Source organism: Terrapene carolina, unplaced genomic scaffold (genome assembly GCF_002925995.2).
Source record: "Terrapene carolina triunguis isolate 2854851 unplaced genomic scaffold, T_m_triunguis-2.0 Scaffold211, whole genome shotgun sequence".
NCBI classification, from domain to species: Eukaryota; Metazoa; Chordata; order Testudines; family Emydidae; genus Terrapene; species Terrapene triunguis.
The window spans coordinates 16,782,699-16,790,274 of NW_020664562.1; the positions used below are offsets into that span (position 1 = coordinate 16,782,699).

Below are 7,576 nucleotides of genomic sequence, written 5' to 3' on the forward strand. Positions count from 1 at the left end.
CAGCACAAGTGCAGCCAAGCTGCATGCATTTTCCATTTAACCACAACAATCCATTTGCATTAGTTTCAAGGCTCGCTTTTCAAGGAAAATGACTAGACTTACCGTGGGTTCAAGTGATCTTCTGAGGACTGGATACACTTGCTCTACAGGCAGATTCAATGCGGCACAGAATGATCAAATCATACCCAAGAATCTGGCCAAGTTTTAGATTTATGCTGTATAGAAAATGTACTTTCTGATGTCCCAAGTTCCTGATAATGCATAAAGGACTCTTTTGCTAGAAGATCTTAACAGAAACCTTCAGGCGTACTTTATTCAAGCACATCTGTTCTGAGAATTAGCCAAGTGCTTTACTGTTATAACCTGGCATCTGCTTGAAAACTAGTTATAGGTAACTATATCTAAATGATGTACATTGTATTGAGTAAGAAGTAAGTGTAATTTAAGCGTTGTGATTTTTATAAGCCATTCGTTACTAAACGTGAATGAACTTTACATTTTATATTTACACACTGTCTGAGAAACATCCTCCCATGCCTTGCTAAAAAGGGATAATTTAAAAGGTGTTAAAGCTCAAGGCATTTAATCCTTTTAAAATCATACACAGGAGGTAAAAATTCTTTCCCAAATAGGGAGGGGATATGGCAAGACTAGAAAGTATGATAAGATTAAGCTGGTATTTACAGATACTGATGAGTAGCCATCAGATGTGCTGAAACAGTGTCTGCAAAACTTAAGCTTTTGTTTATAAATGTATGAGCTAGAAACTCTTAAAAGAAAATTTTCTCTAATGGCTTGTCTTCACTGCAGTGTTAGATCAAGGTATACCTAGAGTTGCCTCTAACCCAACTCCCATCTACATACACAAATCTCTAGCTTGAGTTATCTGGTGTTTTAAATTCGAGCTAGATGGTCTGCCATGGGCGGTGGGTAGATGCTGAAGTACTACTGAAGCATGAGCTAATAATGCAGTAGGGACACAGCTACAGTCTTCAGCTGTAACTCTGAGCTGTTAATCAAATCACTCTGTGTAACCTGAGTTGTTTTTGTAGCATGGCTGCTCTCAAAATTTAGTAATTTAGCAAACTGTTGAAGTCAAGGCTTAAGTGTTAAAAGACCCTACACATAAGAGAAGCACCATGGCTTCGGTGAGTTGGTTAGTGAAAAAGGGTAGAAAGAGAGGGACATTGCTCATGGACCGTGGAGGCATGGCAGGTGCATCACTTACTTCTCAAGTGTGGACGATGAGTCAAAGCTAGTTTGGGAAGTTGATATAATGAGTACCTGAACACTTGTTCCTGTAGGTTATTCTGCTTTTCTTTAGCAAATTTAAGTAACTTAACTTGTGATGTGGCTTTAACTCTACAGTATAACTAACCAACCCCAATTAACCACCAATTATTTTGTTTGCTTGCTAAACTTCAGAAATAAACCAACATACAGGAACTAGCTTTTTTATTTATGGTCGGGGGGGGGGGGAAGCCACCTTTCAGCATGTGTAGTGTGTGTCTATTAGTTTTAGTCATCTTAGTTGTACTAAAGACAATTATTTGATAGACTATAAAAAAAAAAATCAAAGCTCCCTGCTCTTTTATATCAACAGGTTAGTTTTCTAAAATGTCTGTTCATAGCTTGTGCTAGTGTTCCATCTCCATAAGCTGTGCTCAAAATAAAGAGCATTATGATGATTATTTGGCTGGTGTGCTGTTTAAGGTTTTATTAAAGCTGTGTTAAAAGTTTTGATGCAAGTCATCTTAATCTCCCCACATACACACCTCTATAACGTAGGCATTAAAGAATACACCTCTACCCCCATATAACACGGTCCTCAGGAGCCAAAAATCCCTATCACGTTATAGGTGAAACCCCGTTATATCGGGGTAGCAGCGGCAGGGCTCCGACAGTGATTTAAAGAGCATGGGGCTCCCCACAGCAGCCGGAGCTCCGAGCCCTTTAAAGCGCTGCCGGAGCCCCGGGATAGCGGTGGCAGGGCTCCAGCGGTGATTTAAAGAGCTCCGGGCTCCGGCCACTGCAGGGAGCCCGGGCCCTTTAAATCGCCGGCCAACCCCTACTGCCAGAGCCCTGGGGGTAGCAGCGTCAGGGCGCCAGCGGTGATTTAAAGGGCCCAGGGCTCCCCACAGCAGCTGGAGCCCCAGGCCCTTTAAAGCACCGCCTGAACCCTGCTGTTGGAGCCCTGGGGTTACCGTGCTATATGCAAACCCGTGTTATATTGGGTCGCGTTATATCGGGGTAGAGGTGTATAACAAGTAGGGTTTCTTAAACTCAAGCGTTTTAAATGATAATAAAACCAGGTTTCACTGAAGAAAGAACGTAGACGTATTGCATAGGTTTAGTTAAATAGTAATGAGTAAGTACTAAGAGTGAGCTTTCTTTCCCCTGTTGCTAATGGAGTGGGGACAAGAGAGAGGTCTATATCCCCTTCCATCTGCCTTACAAAGCACTAGTTCTGGATTTGATGGTAAGGTTTATTGCTCCTCAAAATATTTGTATTTCACTGCCAATTAAGAACCTTTACATAGTCTTTCCCACATGATTTTAGAATATATAAAACTGCTTGGCTTCGCTATAGTTCTGAAAATTAGTGTCGCATACTTTCAGATAGCCTAAAAGCATTGATTTATAGCACTGCTGCTTCAATAATTGAGTAAGAATGCTAGCCTACATTGTTCCCTTGGCGTAGCAGTGTTTAAAATTATAATTGTTTGGTATTTATCTGATGGTAATGTCCAGAGGCCTCAATCAGGATTGGGCCTCTTTGGACTTGATACTATTCATATATTTTTGCAGATATGGTCCCTACTTTATTGACATTGGTCATAGCAGTGTAATTCTCAATCCAAGAATAAACGACCAGCCGCAACTCACTTTCATTTGAATGAAAAAAAAAATTTCTGCTGGTACTGTGCCCCCAACACAATACCAGGGCATTAGTTCAGTTCTGTTTCCAAGGCAAAACAAGAATTCCCGATTCACTAAAACTGATTCTTATCCCCATTTTTACTTTCAGGAGCACATCAATATCCTCAAGGCAGGAAGAAAACATCATTCACCCTGGAGCCTAGGAATGTGTCTTCTGACATTAGGGTGACTAGACAGCAAGTGTGAAAAATCGGGACTGAGTGGGGGGGGTAAAAGGAGCCTATATAAGAAAAAGACCCAAAAATCGGGACTGTCCCTATAAAATCGGGACATCTGGTCACCCTATATGACATTAAAGCTCTGAGGCATAAACATGTAAAATAATTCAGTATTGTGTTTCTGTTAGAGGTAAACACCTCATCTCCAAAAAAAAAGAGCAGGTATAACGCAAAGTGAAGGGAAAAGGAATAATTTATTAGAGATTTAACAAGCGGACGAATATACATTTTTCATATATCTGTCTTCTGATAGGCTACAATGTGTTTAAAAGCATTTGGAACCTTTAAGAATGAAGAGAATTAAGTCTTGTTTTAAAAACATTTGAAATGCTACTACGCACTGTTCAACAGTCCTGTTGATCACATTGCTTCTTCCCATGGCTTGGTAACACTTGAAAGAGATGGAACACAAAAGGAACCTGGAACATTATAAAGGCATGTTAAAAGTATAAATGACTGGAAAATTACTGTGTTCAGTTGTCAGAAGCTTAACTGGAAAGTTGAAAGATCTTAAGATATAGAAAATTAGTGAATCATGTCTGAGCCAGCTAAATTTGGCTTACTACATACAGCATGTATTAGTTTATATTAAACTTAAAAAAAGTAAGGTTAATCACAGAATGCTGTAATACAAAACCCCCAGGAAAATTATAGATTAGTTGCCATAAAACACTACCAGAAAGTAGGAAACAAAGGTAGCAATGAATAAAGTTTAGCTTCAGTCTTCATTACTTCATTATGAGACATTGCTAGATTTTCTGTTCTCTAGTCTAAAAAAGGGAAAAAGTTACAAGAGAAACTAAGTGCAGGTTGCGTCCCATAAACTGGGACACAAGCTGTCATTAAATGAATGTATTACTTAAAAAGACAACGTCAAGGATTGTTTTCTACTTATAACCACCCCATCAAAACTGAAACATTCTAACACAGTGCGGTGTTGCTATTTTTTAAAAAGGAACATCTAGGGCCAGCTCATCAGCTGATGTAAGTCAGCATAGCGCCACTGAAGTCAATGGAACAAGGCCAATTTACACCAGTTCAGGATCTGGCCCATAAAATAAAGAATTATATGGATTTAGAGAAGGAACAGGGAGGAAAGGTCACATTTTGAGACTAGAAACATTCATGGTGTCCCTCTAAGTAAATAAGTGACCGGATTCACTAGCTTTCTCCCTGAAAAAGTCCCCTTTATAATTTTAAAGTATCTTACTTATTTTAACAGAGATTTACAAAATTGTAAAAAGAGTATAAATTCCTCCCCGCACCTACACTAAAAGAGAACTTGGAGGTATTTGAGTGCTATGGAAAACATTGCACAAAAAAGGATACAACAAGAAAGGATACACTCTGCATGACAGTATTACTGCAGTATTTACGCAGGAATGTTTCTAAAGAAGAACAGCAGAATGTGGTTTAATTTTACTTGATTCTCAGTATTGCATTTACACAACTTTACTACCTATTACAAGATTGTTTGATAAAATATAGCTGTTTTGATCCCTTATCTGCAAATTAGTGAGAGCTCATGTGTGCACCAATGAGGACTCCCACTCCCATAAGCAAGTGAGGCTCTTTACAAATTGAGGAACTATTAGGAAAATGCCAGCATTTACTGTCCCATTCATTCAGTGGTCTGCATTTTATATAAGGTTCTGTTTTTCCATCAGCTCAATTTTTTCTTTTTTTTTAAAATCGTGCTTCCATCCAATGCAGTCTTTTAGGCTACCTCTCTCCCTGGAGCGAGTAACCTTTGCGACATTAGCTTCTTCACTGCTCTCTCATATAGCTGGCATTTTATTTATATCAGAACTGGGCACCCAACTGTTCATGAAAACATTAGTTAGTGACAGGAAAGGGGAATTCTAGCCAATGAAAAGTCAAAACTGTATATTTTTCATCTTCTGGGAAAGCATGTGCATTACAGTATCTTCATAAAGGAGAAAGTAGTAATACTTTGAATAATTACTGTCCATTAAATTTAGCTATTTTCACTGTTTAATAAAATAATTTGACACTAATAAAGTGCCATATAAAGTGACACTTAAGTAGTATGGCTGTATCAATTTACATTTGCGGTGTATACAATTCACATTTTACAGTATTTTTATTTTACTTGATTTACAAAATTTACTTATAAACCTGAATCTCCAGATTTCATACCATAGAAACCACTATTTTGCATCAAAAGCTAGTGCACATCAAGTCATTCTGGCTCTTGGCAACCACAGAAGAAAATATATTCAAATAAAATTAGAGTTCATGTTTGTTATTCTTTAGCAAAAGCAAAGCAATTCAAAGTTAATGAAACTTAGCCCTCCACTGCGCCACTTTGCCCGAGTTCTGTAGTGGCCAACTGTACACACAACAGTGTTATGTTTTCCATGATACTTAGATACAAAAGGCTGGGTTTAAATGAAGGTGTTTTGACTAACTCAGTTTATTAGACTTTTAATTTTAATTTGCTAACTGCAAATCTAATCCTTTTACATTGTAAATAAAGCTTACGCAAGTATGACAGCTGACTCCAAAATAGTACTGTAACTCTGAATTGACTATTAAAAACATGATTAGTGATCAAACCAAGATCTAGTCGTTTCTGTTTACATAACCTGAATGCCAATTGAAACTTGTAGTTAGTGTAGTCAGAAACTGGACTAGTGACTTCTTTTTTTACAAGGAACAAATTGGGAAGACTAGAATGTCTTCAACCAAAGTAAGAAAATACCTGTGAACAGCATTTGTTTTTTATTTGATAAAAATCAAACAGCTAACTTCGCTGAATGGAACCAAAGCTTATTCAAAAGTAGACTACACACGACCACAATATTGCACAAGCCAGAAGTTTCAGAGGGAGTCTTACCAACAATTCAAAAACATTAGAAATACCGCTAAAGACAATACATAGGTTAGATAGCATGGCCTCCAGTGGACACAAGACATCTACAAGAAAATGTCTCTTAATAAATATTTCATTAGCAACAGCAATGCTGAGCATCTCAAAACAATTTTAAGAAAATGTGCTGTTATTTTTCCATCAGAAACAGCAACATTGAAACCAACTTCATTTCAACTAACAATTATCAATAAACAAATTTAAACATAAGAACTTTTTGGACATATTTTCTCAGATACGCTCAAATTAAGACCTCCTCTATACGAGGAAATAGAAACATGTTTTCAAACTAACATGATGTCAAATATGCTTTTGTTGGCAGTGTGGACAGATATCCTAGGGATAACCACAAACAGCAAACACATTTTCAATCACAACTGTCCAAGACCACAGAAAGGGACAATCTTGTTTAATATCGCATTAGCTAAAACATTTTCTAACACCATGCTATTTCCTAGACAAGCAAGGCTTAAAGGGGCCTGCAATGATGCACAGATCCCACTGACTAAACATAGGGTCACCAAAGCAAAGACTCCTTGGGAGATGCCAGCAAGGAAACTGAAGTACTATTTATGGGGTTATAGCAATGAAGCAGTAATTACTTCTGAGGTCGATAGCCCTGCTGGAGTATGATCCTGAGGTGTTAGACTGGCAGTATCCTACTCTCTCCTATGTGCCACAATCCCTTAAAGTTAACTGTAGGGTCAATGGTTTGAGGATTGAATGTCAACACACATCATTACTACATTTGAGGACTGGGATATAGACTCTATGATTCTAAAAGGGAGAAGTGAAATGTTAACACAGGTCAAAACTGACAGCCTCCTTGCACACTGGCTTCCTGATAGATTTCCTTTGTAGAACCCTCCCCACCCTCCGGCTAAGTGCTCAAATAATGGACTGTTTTCTTTTCTTTTTTAAAGTCTGAATGTTCTTTTTCCTCTCACTAAATCTACTTACCTTTAGCATTGTTCTATCTTTTTCTTTTCTCTTCTTTGGAATCCTGTTTTGGTCTTGCAGATCGTGCAAATTGCTAAGGTTTTATTAAGGACTACAAGTCCAAATATAAGTGATAATTGTTAGCAGGAAGCCAGAATCAATTAGTAGAGATATAATAATTTCACTAGAAGGTAAATAAAACTTTGGAGAATGAATGTTTGGAATGTATACATAACATGCATGTACTCAATCCAACTTTACCTCTTACTCCAGTCACATGAAGCTACACTTCCCCTTTCTTCAAATCAAATGGAAATATTTCACCATCACAGCACTTATTTGTAGTTACAAAGTGGATTGTTTTCTGTGTGATCCATGATTTAATTGGCATATATTCACTAAAAAAACCCTCTGAATTTAAACTTGTTACATCACATAATTTTTTTTTAACCTGAATATAAACTTTGGAAAGGAACACCTTGTTGATTTGTAAAGAGAGTTTAAGAGTGAGTCAGAATCTTCCACAATAATGCCTCTGATTCTGCAAACACTTACACACTTGCGTAACTTTACTTTAGTCAATGGG

General features: G+C 37.6%; 1 protein-coding gene across 3 annotated transcripts in view; it reads right to left on the bottom strand.

The window, feature by feature from the left end:
• LOC112108482 (pancreatic alpha-amylase-like) overlaps positions 1 to 7,104 on the bottom strand; it is a 29,379-nt gene extending 22,275 nt beyond the window's left edge. Inside the window, exons 1-2 of one of the 3 annotated variants that reach the window (XM_026655863.2) lie at positions 7,012 to 7,104; positions 3,500 to 4,546 (exon numbers count right to left, since the gene is read on the bottom strand). The gene's annotated coding sequence lies outside the window, so the exon portion shown is untranslated. Of the gene's footprint in view, positions 1 to 3,499; positions 5,915 to 7,011 lie in introns of those variants that run through there. The other 2 variants (XM_024202633.3, XM_029912412.1) reach the window with 2 other exon arrangements.
• Between the last annotated feature and the right edge of the window lie 472 nt (positions 7,105 to 7,576).